The sequence below is a fragment of the Scyliorhinus canicula genome, chromosome 8 (assembly GCF_902713615.1).
Source record: "Scyliorhinus canicula chromosome 8, sScyCan1.1, whole genome shotgun sequence".
Lineage (NCBI taxonomy): Eukaryota > Metazoa > Chordata > Chondrichthyes > Carcharhiniformes > Scyliorhinidae > Scyliorhinus > Scyliorhinus canicula.
In genome coordinates this window covers 152,298,048-152,312,701 of record NC_052153.1, presented here as the reverse complement: position 1 = coordinate 152,312,701, position 14,654 = coordinate 152,298,048, and the positions used below count along the sequence as shown (strand labels likewise).

General features: G+C 47.4%; 1 protein-coding gene across 2 annotated transcripts in view; it reads right to left on the bottom strand.

Moving 5' to 3' along the window:
* The window catches only part of arhgef28a (Rho guanine nucleotide exchange factor (GEF) 28a), a 571,388-nt gene extending 558,801 nt beyond the window's left edge, over positions 1-12,587 (bottom strand). For both annotated transcript variants that reach the window (XM_038805467.1, XM_038805468.1), the window contains exon 1: positions 12,077-12,587. The gene's annotated coding sequence lies outside the window, so the exon portion shown is untranslated. The remainder of the gene's footprint in view (positions 1-12,076) is intronic.
* Between the last annotated feature and the right edge of the window lie 2,067 nt (positions 12,588-14,654).

Sequence of the window (14,654 nt, the reverse complement as noted above, 5' to 3'; positions counted from 1 at the left end):
TGGGGACATGGCTTCGAATCCCACTACTGCAAATGGTGAAATTTTAATGCAATGAAAATCTGGAATTAAAGGTCTACGGATGACCACGAAACCATTGCCGATTTTCGCAAAAATCCTTCTCGTTGACTAATGTCCTTTATTGAAGAAAAATCCTTACCTGGTCTGGCCTACGTGTGACTCCAGACCCACAGCAATGTGGTTGACTCTTAAGTGCCCCCTCAGGGCAATTAGTGATGGACAATAAATGCTGGCCCAGCCAGCGACGCCCACGTCCCATGAACGAATAAAAAAAAAACATTCTGGAACAGCCCATACTAATCAGCATTGAGAGCCAGTCAAGTCCTGCGAAATTAAAGTAGCCGATTGGCTGCCAGCCAAGTCCATCTGAATAGGTCATCACCAGACCAAACCAAGCAGCACAACTCACCAGGGATTGTTCCTGAGGTCAGACCAATGAGCACATCTGCCATTTGTTTTATAAAATTAAAAGTACAGTCCATTTGAAAGGCATAAAGCTCAGCAACTGTCCAGGCACAAAAGTTACAACAGCAAAGAAAACAGAAAGTAAAGGGAATACACAAGGGAAACCAGGTTTGAACAGGAGGATCATTACAAAGTCCATTATTAAAGATGAGACTGCGGTGTATTTGGAAGTGCATTGTAAAATAGGGCTGAGTCAGCACAGCTTCATCAAGGGGAGATCATGCCGAACAAATCTGTTAGAATTCTTTGAGGAGGTAATGAGGAAGTTAGACAGGGAGACAGTGAAACTGATCCATTTGGATTTCCAGAAGGCCGTTAACAAGGTGACATACAAGAGGCTGTTCAATAAGATAAGAGCCCAAGGTGTTAGAGGCAGGGCACTAGCATGGATAGAAGCCTGGCTGACTGGTAGAAGGCAGAGCGGGGGGAAATGGGGTATTTTTCAGCATGGCAGCCAGTGACAAGTGATGTTCACAGGCGTTAATGTTGGGACCACAACTATTCACAATATACATCCACAACTATTCACAATATACATCAACGGTCTGGAAGAAGGAACTGAGGGCATTGTTGCTAAGTTTGCAGATTATACAAAGATATGTAGAGGGGCAGATAGTGTTGGGGAAGCGGGGAGGCTGCAGAAGGATTTGGACAAGCTAGGAGAGTGAGCAAAGAAGTGGCAGATGGAATACAATGTGGAAAAGTGTGAGGTTCTTGGTAGAAGAATAGAGGCGTGGACTGTTTTCTAAATGGGGAACGGCTTCCGAAATCTGAAGTACAAAGGGTCTTACGGATCCTAGTTCATAATTCTCTTAAGGTTATCATACAAGTTCAGTTGGCAGTTAGTAAGGCAAATGCAATGTTCGCGCTCAAGTCAAGACGGCAAGAATGCAAGAACAGAGATGTACTTCTGAGGCTATAAAAGGATCTTTCAGACCCCATTTGGAATATAGTGAGCAGTTTTGGGGCCCATATCTAAGGAAGGATGTGCTGACCTGGAGGGGATCTTGAGGAGACTCACAATGATCCCGGGAATTAAGGAATTGTCATATGAGGAGCGTTTGAGGACTCCGGGTCTGTACTTGGAGTTTAGAAGGATGAGGGAGGGTCTCATTGAAACTTGCAGAATACTGAGATGCCCAGACACGGTGGACATGGAGAAGATGTTTCCACCATTAGGAGAGACTAGAACCCTGGGGCACAGCCTCAGGCTGAAGGGACAATCCTATAGAACTGTGATAAGAAGGAATTTCCTCAGCCAGAGGGAGGTGAATATGGGAATCATTGCTGCAGAAGGCTGTACAGGACAAGTCACTGAGTGTCTTCAAGACAGAGATAGATAGGTTCCTGATTAATAAGGGGATCAGAGGTTACAGGGAGAAGGCAGGAGAATGGGGATGAGAAACATATCAACCATGATCAAATAGTGGAGCAGACCCGATGGACCGAATGGCCTAATTGGATTGGATGGATTTGTTTATTGTCATATGCACTGAGGTACAGTGAAAAGTATTTTTCTGCAAGCAGCTCAACAGATCATTAAGTACATGTGAAGAAAAGGGAATAAAATAAAATACATAATAGGGCAACACAAGGTATACAATGTAACTACATAAGCATCGGCATGGGATGAAGCATACAGGGGTATAGTATTAATAAGGTCAGTCCATAAGAGGTTCATTTAGGAATCTGGTAACAGCAGGGAAGAAGCTGTTTCTGAGACTGTTCGTGCGTGTTCTCAGACTTCTGTATATCTTGCCCGATGGAAGAAGTTGGAAGAGTGAGTAAGCCCGGTGGGAGGGGTCTTTCATTATGCTGCCCGCTTTCCCCAGGCAGCGGGAGGTGTCGACAGAGTCAATGGATGGCAGGCAGGTTTGTGTGATGGACTGGGCAGTGTTCACGACTCTCTGAAGTTTCTTGTGGTCCTGGGCCGAGCAGTTGCCATACCAGACTGTGATGCAGCCAGATAGGATGCTTTCTATGGTGCATCTGTAAAAGTTGGTAAGGTTAATGTGGACATGCTGAATTTCCTTAGTTTCCTGAGGAGGTATAGCACTGTTGTGCTTTCTTGGTGGTAGCGTTGACATGGGTGGACCAGGACAGATTTTTGGAGATGTGCACCCTAGGAATTTGAAACTGCTAACCATCTCCACCTTGGCCCCGTTGATGCTGACAGGGGTGTGTACAGTACTTTGCTTCCTGAAGTCAATGGCCAGCTCTTCAGTTTTTCTGGCATTGAGGGAGAGATTGTTGTCGCTGCACCACTCCACTAGGTTCTCAATCGCCCTTCTGTATTCTGACTCGTCGTTATTCGAGATCCGGCCCACTATGGTCGTATCGTCAGCAAACTTGTAAATGGAGTTGGAACCAAATTTTACCACACAGTCGCGTGTGTACAGGGAGTAGAGTAGGGGGCTAAGTACGCAGCCTTGCGGGGCCCCGGTATTGAGGACTATTGTGGAGGAGGTGTTGTTGTTCATTCTTACTGATTGTGGTCTGTTGGTCAGAAAATCAAGGATTCAGTTGCAGAGTGGGGGGCCAAGTCCTAGGTTTTGGAGCTTTGATATGAGCTTGGCTGGGTTTATGGTGTTGAAGGCGGAGCTGTAGTCAATAAATAGGAGTCCTTGTTGTCGAGATGCTCGAGGGATGAGTGTAGGGCCAGGGAAATGGCGTCTGCTGTGGACCGGTTGCGATGGTATGCGAATTGCAGTGGATCAAGGCGTTCTGGGAGTATGGAGATGATGCGCTTCATGATCAACCTCTCGAAGCACTTCATTACGACGGAGGTCAGGGCCACCGGACGGTAGTCATTGAGGCACGTTGCCTGGTTCTTCTTTGGCACTGGTATGATGGCGGTCTTCTTGAAGCAGGTGGGGACCTCGGAGTGGAGTAGGGACAGGTTAAAGATGCCCGCGAACACCTCTGCCAGCTGGTCCACACAGGCTCCGAGTGCACGACCAGGGATCCCGTCCGGGCCCGTCGTCTTCCGAGGTTCACTTTCAGGAAGGCCGATCTGACTTCGGAAGCTGTGATGGTGGGTATGGGTGAGTTATGAGCTGCTGGGGCACTCGACAGCGGATTGTTGGTTACCTGCTCGAACTGAGCATAGAATGCATTGAGTTCATCGGGGAGGTGTGCGCTGCTGCCGGAGATACTGCTCGGCTTCGCTTTGTAGCCCGTTACGTCGTTTAGTCCTTGCCACAATCGCCGAGAGTCTGTCTGTGACTCTAGCTTGGTTTGATATTCTCTCTTGGCATCTCAATGGCTTTGCGGAGGTTGTACCTGGATTTTTTTCTATAGGTCAGGGTCATCTGACTTGAACGCCTCAGATCTGTCCTTCAGTAGGGAGTCAATCTCGCAATTGAGCCATGGTTTCCAGTTGGGGAATGTACGTACTTCTTTCTTTGGCACGCAGTCGTCCACACATTTGTTGATGAAGTTTGTGACGGTGTTGGCATACTCATTTAAGTTGGTCACGGAGTTCTTAAATGTGGACTATTCCACTGACTCTAAGCAGTCACGCAAGAGCTCTTCTGTTTCCTCGGACCAGCACTGCACGACCTTCTTAGCTGGATTCTCCCGCTTGAGTTTCTGCTTGAATGCCGAGAGAAGGAGCACCGTCTTATGGTCTGATTTCCCAAAGTGCGGTCGGGGGATGGAATGGTTGGCGCCCTTGATTTTTGAGTAGCAGTGGTCAAGAGTGTTGTTGCCCCTGGTGGGACAGGAGATGTGCTGGTGGAATTTTGGCCCAATTTTGCTCCTGTGTCTTATGTTATGATGTGGTGCACCGCACCTGGAAACAGTGTCAGAAATGATTCATTAATTGCACTTCACAAGCACTTAGTATGGAAGGTGTAGAGGATGGGTATCAGTCGATGCGCTCAGTGGCTAGAGATGCATCGTGCAAAATTGCACATTTTCCTTTGAATGTCATGGGTGGATGCACCTTCAATGTACGGAAGGGTGAGGAATCTCAGTCTGAGGGGCACTTGAGGCTGTGCATTCAGGTGGGAGGGTCATGAGGCTGGAATGGTGCTGCAAAGAAGGCTTGTGGCCTTCAGACTGCAGGACCGCACGAATGTGGCTGGTGGAGAGCCCAACCTCGCCATACTCTCCCAATTGGAGATGGACGCCATGGACTTTGTGAGCAAGCGAGGAGCACAGTATGCAGGAGTCAGTGAGACAGAGGTGCCAGAGGACAAAATAATTCAGTGGGCCGAGAGAATGGGGCAATTTGCAGAAAGGGCTAGCTCATCCCATCGTCACTGAAAAGGCCACATCCACAGATCCCATGGATTGGCCACTCTGAAAGCCTAATTGAGGCATGTGGCAGTTGAGGAACGGTAACGCTGTGTTTGCATGGACACCTATTGAGAATGTTCTTAACGGCATTTTCTTTCTATCCCACAGAGATTCTATACTCTGGACGTTCCGCTAAGCCCACTGACCCTCCCACAAACACAGGGCTTCAAGGGAAGCACCAACATCACATTCACTCCCAGCGCCAAGCACGGATGCTGAACGGGCACTTTTAGATAGAATAGAAGATAGAACAGTACAGCACAGAACAGGCCCTTCGGCCCTCGATGTTGTGCCGAACAATGATCACCCTACTCAACCCCATATTGCATAGTTGGGATTGCATAATGGTGAGGGCACACCACACTTGGCTGAGCTGATGGAGGCAGAATGTGCCCAGGCCACCAGCATTCGGAGGACCACTGGAGACCAAGACAGTGCTGAATCCAAGGCAGATGACAAGCCTCTAAATTGACCACCAAGTGGATGTCCAGCGGGATTCGCAGAAAGATCAGGCGGAGATCCCAGAGAGTCTGCATGCCATGGCCTTTGTCATGGAGGAATCCTCGTGGAGCATCAGCAGTGTGTTGACCCTGAGCACTCAGCCTCCTCCATTGAGAGTGATGATTCTCATGGAAAGGCAGCTCTAGGAGCATGTTCAAGGGTTCCTCAGATTGCACTTGGACCTTCAATCGCTCATACAGGCCAGTGAGAGTGTTGGATGAGGCATCTTGTCTCTGTGCTAGGTGCCCATCCGTCATTCGTAAGCAGCAAGGTGCAGATGAGCTGCCGGTTGTCTCTGTGGACTCCTCTCAGGGTGCTCTGGACACAGGCTGCAGCTCCTTTGCCAGTGAGTGAGGCACCTTCTGAGGCCCCACCAACTGAGGAGTGCCCAGCCATAGTACTGCGTGCACCCTCCTAGGTGGAACCACCTCAGGCACCGGGCCAGAGGACACCTGCCAAGGTCATCAGTGCCATGGGAGCGCAGAGGCAGTAATCTACCTCAAACGCTACAACCAGCAAGGGGGAAGCACCAGAATATAGCACTCGAAAGCATAGGCATCTTGAGCACCGGAGGGGTTTTCATGGTTTGTTTTTATTTCTTTCACCAAATATAGTTTTGTGTCAGTGTTACTTTGCCAAACATTTTATCTCCTTTTTGTTGTCTGGTACTCTGCAAAGAAGGTAAAAGGTTTGTGTTGCTGTGACCCGAGCAGTCCTCATGTTTGTTCTTAGTGCTGGTCACATCAGACCATGGCGTTGAATGCAGGGGCAACAAGAGAGGTCTTGAGGCAATATTGTGCTAGATTATGAAGAGCACAACACACAACGCCTATGAGCGACATGTGGTGGGTATTGCAGGCACCAAAATTTAATTTTAAACAGAGCTATTGGGCACTATTAACAAAAAAACAGAGCAGGCGGGTTTTAGCAGGGTGGTTCCTGGCACATTGAAGTGCTGGGAATAGCCTTGCTATTGAACGGAACATTGTTATTTTTATCAGGCCACGGCGGAGAGGGTCACATCGAGGCTACACTTACCTTCATTTTCTGCACCGAAAGGCTGGGCGCCCCGGTCCCTCGATCCCCCAACACGATCCCCGGATCCCCCCAACTTACCAGCTGGGAGGTCCTTGAGATCCCCACCCAAGGGCAGGGGAGCCCGATCCCCGGTTCAGGCAAAATACCACCCCACCATGGCACTGCCAGCCAGGCACCATGGTAGTGCTGCTTCCAAGTTGCCAGTGCCATGGTGATCAAATGGCATCAGTGCCAGGGTGCCACTCTGCTCAGAAGCTGACCACCTGGGGGCCTCCGAACGCCTGGAAACCCGCCCCACCAAGTACCATTCTGTCTGGCCCCCGTTTGTGGAGACCAGTACTGGGGTTTGAGTCCTATGGTCGTACGCTATCTGAACACCAATGGAGCGATACCCCCTTCCTATCGAAAAAGGTGCCTGGCTGGCTACATGGATACAATAAATGGCACCCTTGTTGCAGGTGAACCCTGCAATAGCTGCAAAACCTCTGGCTTGCTCAGACTGCCTGGTTTGATCCGTCCATAAATAGATGAAGGTTGTTACCTGCCTGCACAGAGCGTTAGTAACCAGCTTGACACAACTACACACAGCTGACTGGACGACCTCACAAAGATCACTTACTGACGTCTGGAAAGATCCAAAGACATAAACGTTACGGGCTAGCTACAGTGACCTTCACAGCCACGTGCAGTGGTCCATCTACACAGTTGGAGGCTATCTCCAGCCCAATGATTTGCCTTCAGGAACTGATAGTTTCCCTCAAGAGGCAGAGCCTCCAGGACACTGGACCTCTGATGTTGAGGTAGTTTGATTGTTGTCAATACACCTTGGCAGCTGTATAGTGGCATCTTCTGCAGACCTGACCTCCTCGTCCTACCTGCTGGCCCACAAAACCCTGTGCTTGCGCCTCTCCTTAGAGGTGATGCCTGCATCCACCAAGCCTCCTCTCTTCCTCAAGGATGTGTCTTTGCTGAGTAAACAATACCCATCTGCAGATACCAGACTAAAGAGCCCATAAAATATACAGAAATCTCATATGAAAGCACTGAAAACAGTTACAAATCTAATTTAACTCACACCTAACTCTCACTAACTCTTACAAACTCACCCTGCCTTTGTTCCTGTCTCCTTCAATCCCACCCTTGGATGACAAATCGGCAAAAAATGGACTGGGTATCTGCCCGCGTGTCGACCTAAAAATCACACAGGCAACATAAAATTCAAGCCAATTGGACTTTTAATGTTTCAACTGGCTGCTTAGTTGTTGGTGGACATGCAGCCAACACCCGCTCATGCCCACCAACCAAAAGAACATCTGAGTACACAATGTAGCCAGGACGCGCACCCGACATCGTCATGCATGGTTTTGTGCATCATTTCACTGGGTGCTTCTGGGTCAGGTACACATCTGCCTGTGATGTGTAAAATTCTGTCCCATGATGCTTTGCTAAAGATATCCTTATTCTCACTTTCCACCCTAGGATTTCTCTACAGTTTACCCAAAATCTCTAAATGCTCTGCAGTCCTTTGTATCATTACACAAACGCCAATAAAATCCTGTTGTTGAAATTACTCTTGCACCCAAATTCACCAAACTGCCTTGCAGTCAAGAAAATCATTTGATTCTTCTGGTCTAAAGTAAATGGGAGTGCAGCAGTTTAAACTTTTTGCCTGGAAGTATTTCATAGAATCATAAAATCCTACAGTGCAGGAGGCTACTTGACCCATCTAGTCTGCACCAACCCTCTGAAAGAGCACCCCACCTAGGCCCACAACCCACCCTATCCCCATTTAACCTTTTGGATACTTATGGCCAATTTTAACATGGCTGATCCACCCAACCTGCAAAGCTTTGGACTGCGGGAGGAAACTGCAGCACTCAAAAGGAGACCCACGCAGGCGCGGGATAACATACAAACTCCACACAGACAGACAGTCACCCAAGGTTGGAATCGAACCCGGGACTCTTGGCGCTGTGAGACAGCAGTTCTAGCCACTGTACCATGTTTGACTCTTTTAAAAACAAGTAGTGCCGTACCATATGGAACATTACCAAAATACCTTGCAAATTACATTTTCATTTTGTTTTTAAATATTTCACCTATGTCACAACTTGCAGAAGGTTACACTGTAGCAAGTTTAAAACTTTTTTTTAAGTTTGTCTTCATTACAATATGGAGTTAAATTGAGAGCCTCCATCACTTCTCTTCAACAACTGTTATTTGTGCATATGGATAATGGAGGAGGTTTGTTGTGACCCAAATTAGCAAAATATCCTTCCTCCTGCAGTAACTGCTGATTCAGTGCAAAGGGTGAACAACATTATAGTTAACTGGACAGGAAATACAATCTGGCCAAAATCAATATTTGACAGTGGGTAAATATCCACCATAACAAACAATTCTCATTGTCCCAACGTTGATTTCATTTTCTTACAGCTTGTGTAGTCAGTAAACACAAAGAGGAATAGACATCTTGTTCTTCATACAAAAATATTTTGCTTGAGTGTTAGAACATCTTTGGAAGTCATGTAGCAAAATAGAGTATTTGATCATCTGACCCCCTGTGGCTATTCTCCACTACACATCTCAAAAAGAAATAGCCATACCACTTCGCCCTCGGTGTAATAATTTAAATAAATGCTATGTACAATCAATGACTTAGAAATGGCACTAGCCACTGCGACTCCAAGAACATCCCACAAGCAAAGACATGCATTTCCAACCCACCTTAATCCTTATAATCTCCTGGGAGAGGCAAAAGAAACTGATGGAAAAACCTTCCACATCTCAAGATGAAAAATCCAGATCAATTAGGAGGGAAATGTGATGGGACATTGCTCTCCAACCTGAGTAGGTAATCAAAACCCAGACAGGAGATAACACAGGCCCTGATGTACAACACAGAACTGTGCGAGGTGATCTTCGCCTCAATTAGAAACCGATACATCTCTCGCTTGACAGAATACAGCGAATCAACATTCGTCAAATGAACCAGTAACCTGTTCCAGAGGTCCAGTATTCTCTGGGGAAAGACCAACTGCTCAACTCTGCCTAGTTTCGCACTCACACAATGTGTTAAGTGGGATCCCTGGTTCTTCCTAACTTCAGTGGAATTAATTGGTTTACGTAAACACAACTTGGTTCCTTCAATTTGTAAACCTCGATCAAGTCCATTGCAGCTCGAAATACTAGGAGGGGAATATCACTAAAATTTATAACTGCTAATGAACAACAAAAAAAATTGACGCAGTATGTTACAAGGGGGCAATATCACAACAGTAGGATCCAGATTAAAGTTCCAGTTTTCTGATTTTGTCCGAAACCATGTGATTGTATTATAGCCCTGCTCAAGCTAACCACCATTACTTGTGCTAGTAGCTAGCTACAACAAAACCATACAAAGTTGTCTGTGCTTCATGAGCAAACCCATAGGGTACACAAGCAACTCTTGTCACTAATGTACAGTCCATGAATGCAAAGTCAATTCCCACGCTCTTCCATTTTGCACTGTGACTTGTGGAGAGTTGTGCAAGTAAGGAAAGCATGAGAATGTTCCGAGTGCAATTCTGACTCAAGAACTTTCCTGCGCCTTCAAGTTAACAGTGAATAAATCTGCAGTTTGGCAACATGTTAGCAATCCTTTGAGCCAGTCCTTGTTTTGATTTGCCTCACGCAATGCTGTGCATTATCCCTCGGTTTTCCTTTTGAAGCATTGCCGGAGCTACACCTTTAACCCTCTAGGTGCTGAATTGTTTTCCCAGTCTTCACCATCTGCACGTTTTCAAACGTACAAGATACGCAAATAAGCTGAAAGTTACAGTCAACACCAGCAGTACCAGACAGTAATCTTTTCAGGTATCAGAAACAGCTTGAGGGAATCAGCTGCTCTTCCAAAAATTAATATTTGCAGCAACAAATTGAGCCAGGTAAACACAAAATTCATCCTGCAGAAAAGAATGTTATTCTGGGATCCTATTATGCAATTAAACAAAAAGTAAGACACAAAAATCTGAAAAATTTAAAATCAGGGTCTCTAGAAGTATAATTAAAACGAAAAATACCAACCACCCTCGTATTCCCCACAATCTTTTCAAGACCTGTATCCCCCTCTCCGTCTCCCCCCCCCTCCCCCCGACCCCAGCCATGCAGATCACTTCCACCACCTGTGTTTTTAAAATTTATTTCAGAAGGTTTGAAAAATAATTATGATAACGAAAAACAATACCAAATCAATTTGGTACTACCGTGCAAAAAGTCATATTTGCTAACATTCGTTCTCCTTTCTCTAACCACTTTAAGATCAAAAATAATCAAATTGTTAAAAAGCCGAACATTAATTAAAAATATATATATCCTTCATTTTGCCAATACAAATATTGCATCCCTAACTTTTATTTTGCCCCTTCTGTGTTTCATTAATCCTTCGCTTTTTGTTTAAAATATTGTTGCATTTAGAATTTTTTTACTAATTAATCCTGAAATTAAGATCCATCACATCATGTTTACTCCAAAATTATGAGAATATTTTGTGGTGTGGTAGTACACTTCATTGATATTTCTTTGCTGTGCACTATATTGTAAGCAATGGGACAACACTTGGCATATATTCCTTATTCTTATTTCAGTCATGCTATGGATTAAAATTCATCATGAGATAGGGGAGGGGAGAGGGAGGGGAGAGGCATGATCAATAAGGCAAGCTTCTCAGCAACTTGGCACATAAGCAGTTCACAAAATGGTGATGGTATGGAGTCGTAAAAGTATAACAAAACAACAGACAAGAGGAAAGCAAAAAAAGGAACAGAATTCACCCACATGGTCGACTTCAGAGGGCACCGAAAAGGCCCGCACAACAACAACCAGATATAGCGCTGAAAACTTATGCCCCAGAACTAGCTGACCCCTTCGCTACACTGTTCCAACTCAGCCAGAACACTGGCATCTACTAGACAATGCACTGAGCTATTGCAAGGCCAATCCCATCTGGCCAATTGACGCTCCATCAGTCATCTGCCAATCGTCAAGATGGCGCAACAAGTCGACAACAGTCGTGCACCGAGCAGCACCCATAACCTTTTTTGTCAATGCTCAGATTCGGTTCTGCCAGGGCCAATTGGCTCCAGACCTCAGCACAAACTTGGGTTCAATCACAAGAGCTGAACTACAGAATAAAAGCAAAACACTGCAGATGCTGCAAGTGTGAAATAAAAATAGAAAGTGCTGGAAATATTGGACTCCAGACATGCTTAATGCCAAGTTCCAATGCAACTATAATTTCATATTCAGGTTGCACTGGATGAATTGAAACAAAGGGGAGGAAGGTACATAAAAGTGAGCTTTGATAAGCGTATCTTGGGCGGACCAAATGGGAGTTTACATTACTTTTGTAGGATAATACCGAAAATCAAATCATCATAATAATGCCTGACGCTGACACGCCTCCTTCCAAGTGATGCTAGCCTGTCACACAACTCACGGTCGTCCCACACTTGGGTGAAGGAAGAATTCACGATCGAAACTAGAAATCCTAGCAAAATAGAATTAACCGACCCAAACCTTCAGGTTTTCAATGAACCCTGTCCGTTTTTTTAAAAAATCCGCTTCTCACATCAAACTTTTGCTAAAACTGGAGTGTTGCAGTGATGTTGCGCGAGTCTGTGACAAAGCTTCGCTGAGGATTAAGGAGGCGACACTTGGGGAGCCCCCTCACTTTGGGGGGGGGGGGGGACTGCGCAGCTCCCGGGTCACATACCTGAAAAAAAGTCTGGATTTTTCCGGGGAAGTCTTAACGATCCCGACCTGGCTCCGGAACTTCCACGTCTCGGCTCGAGAGGATTCAGTCATCCATCTTTCACCATTTACCCCGATGGCTTTTTGGCATCTCTCAGAAGGTGCATACAACTTGGAGACATGCAGCCTGCACACGTCACCGACTGTTACTGGACGTGTTTTGGTTTCAAGAAAGACAAGTGAACAAACACCACTCGCTCCAGCCAAACGCCACAGGCTCCGTTGTCAGGGAGTTTTCCCTCACAACTTCTTGTTTTGCAAGGCAGTCCGGTGGCAGGCTCGTCGTCACACTTGGGCTGCACCTGATTAAAAAGTGCCTCAGGTACACAAGAGGCGGCGACAGCAACTTTTGTCCCCTGCCAGAGACTTAGCTAATGCAACGTGTCATTTAAAGGACGGAGCGGACATGTCGACGGGCATAACTTGAGTGAACGTACTGAGAACTCACCAATCGCCCCGCAGCCTCCGGGCTGCTCAGGACCACCAGCACCAGACACACCAGCGGAAAGCAGCGCTGCTGATTGGCAGCAAATGCTAGCTGGCTCACCCCAATGGCTGCTGCGTGAAAAGTACATCAAATGATTGGCTATATCCGCTATCCAGATTGTCCTCATTGGTCAATCCGCTCTACCAGTTGCAGAATATCTGTTTTGTTGACCATTTGGTTAGCCCCTGCGAATGTCATGAACAGAGATCTTTCGCCTGAGTCCGTTTTCCAGCTACCATCCAGGAGTCAAACATGTATTTTTTCATTCAATCATGGGATGCGGCCATCACTGACAAAGCCAGCATTTATTGTCCATCCATAATCACCCTGAAGAACAGGAGGAGGAGTGGACCACAAGTCCCATCCAGCCTGCTCCGCCATTCATACCAACACAGCTGATCTTGAGGTTCAACTGCATTTTGCCACCCACTTCCCAAACCCCTTAATTTCCTGAGGGCCGCAAAATCTGTCTATCCCAGCTTTAAATATATTCATGATGTGGAGATGCGGGCGTTGGACTGGGGTGAGCACAGTAAGAAGTCTTACAACATGTGGTGAATATAACATGGTAATTCACAGTGTATCTTTGTAAGCTCAGTAGCATCCGACCACTAGGGGGAGTAGCTCTGGGAATGCTCAGGAGCTTGTACAGGGCTCCACCCTTGGCTCCGCCCATGACTCCTCCCCCTTATGCTGCTGTATAAATACCCTTGTCCAGAGTCAGCCTGCAGTTCACCGAGAGTTCATCAATGGGTAACAGGCTGGCTCTGTAGTAAGTCGATTAAACCCGATGCTCATATCGGAAAACATGTGTCTGGTGAATTGATGGTTCCATCAATTTAATCGACTTAAGAACAGTCAAGATCGATCATGGAATCGGCCCTCAAGCCTGAACGCCTGGAACTCGACCCGCAGGATGCAGAGGCAAAAGAAATCTTCTCCCACTGGCTGCGGTGCTTTAAGGCCTACCTGGCAGAAGCAAGCACAGCCGAAACGACAGAGGAACAGAAGTTAAGTCTACTGCACGCGAGGGTGAGCCACGAAATCTCTACGCAACTAAACTCGGCCGGATCATATACTGCAGCGCTAGCGGTACTCGATAAGATATATATAAGGCCCATTAACAAAGTTTACGCACGCTATGTGTTCACGACTTGCCGCCAGCGGCCTACATTTTTAAGGGAACTCAATAACTTGTCAAATGACTGTAATTATCAAGCGGTTTCCGTGGCTGAACACAGAGAACTTGCTGTACGCGATGTTTTTGTAGCGGGCCTCAGGTCTAATTATGTGCGCCAACGACTGCTGGAAAAGGGGGCCCAAGACTTAGAAACAACTGTGGAAGCTGCGACCACGATGGAGGTCTCCTTCCGCAGCCTTAACTCGTTCCCCGTGGACCCCGCGACCCAATCATGGGCCACCGACCAGTGACTCCCCCAGGTCTGTGCAACACGGCCGCCCAGCCACCATGCTGCCCCAGCCAGCCACTATGCTGCTCCAGCCTGCCATTTCTGCGGCCAGAATCAGCACCCGCTGCAGCACTGCCCGGCCCGCAACGCGACCTGCAGCAGTTGCGGGCGGAAAGGCCACTACGCAAGAGTGTGCCTCGCTAAAAGGGCCCCAGCTTCCAACTCCCCAGCGGCATGAAGTAATCGCTCCCCACACCCGCAGGCCCGCGGGGCCCGAAATGCTGCGGCCTATGCCCCGACTCCGCCCCCTCCCGCCACGTGCGATCCATGGGGGCCACCATCTTGGCAAACCTCCACCACACGGCCGGCCACGTGCGACTCATGGGGGCCGCCATCTTGGACGCATCTTCCTCGCCGCCCGCCACGTGCGATCCACGGGCCCGACCTGCATCTCCACACTCGGACAACCCATCAGAAGAGTACGACTATGAACTCAGAGGGCAGTCATCATGGGGCCACTCCAGCACAGCTGATTGAGCCGCCGACTACCCGCAACTCAGCGCAGTCACTCTGGACCAATCACGCCCGAAGCATCTGCGAAATTCGATGGCAGAGGTCCAAATCAACGGGTACAAAACGCCATG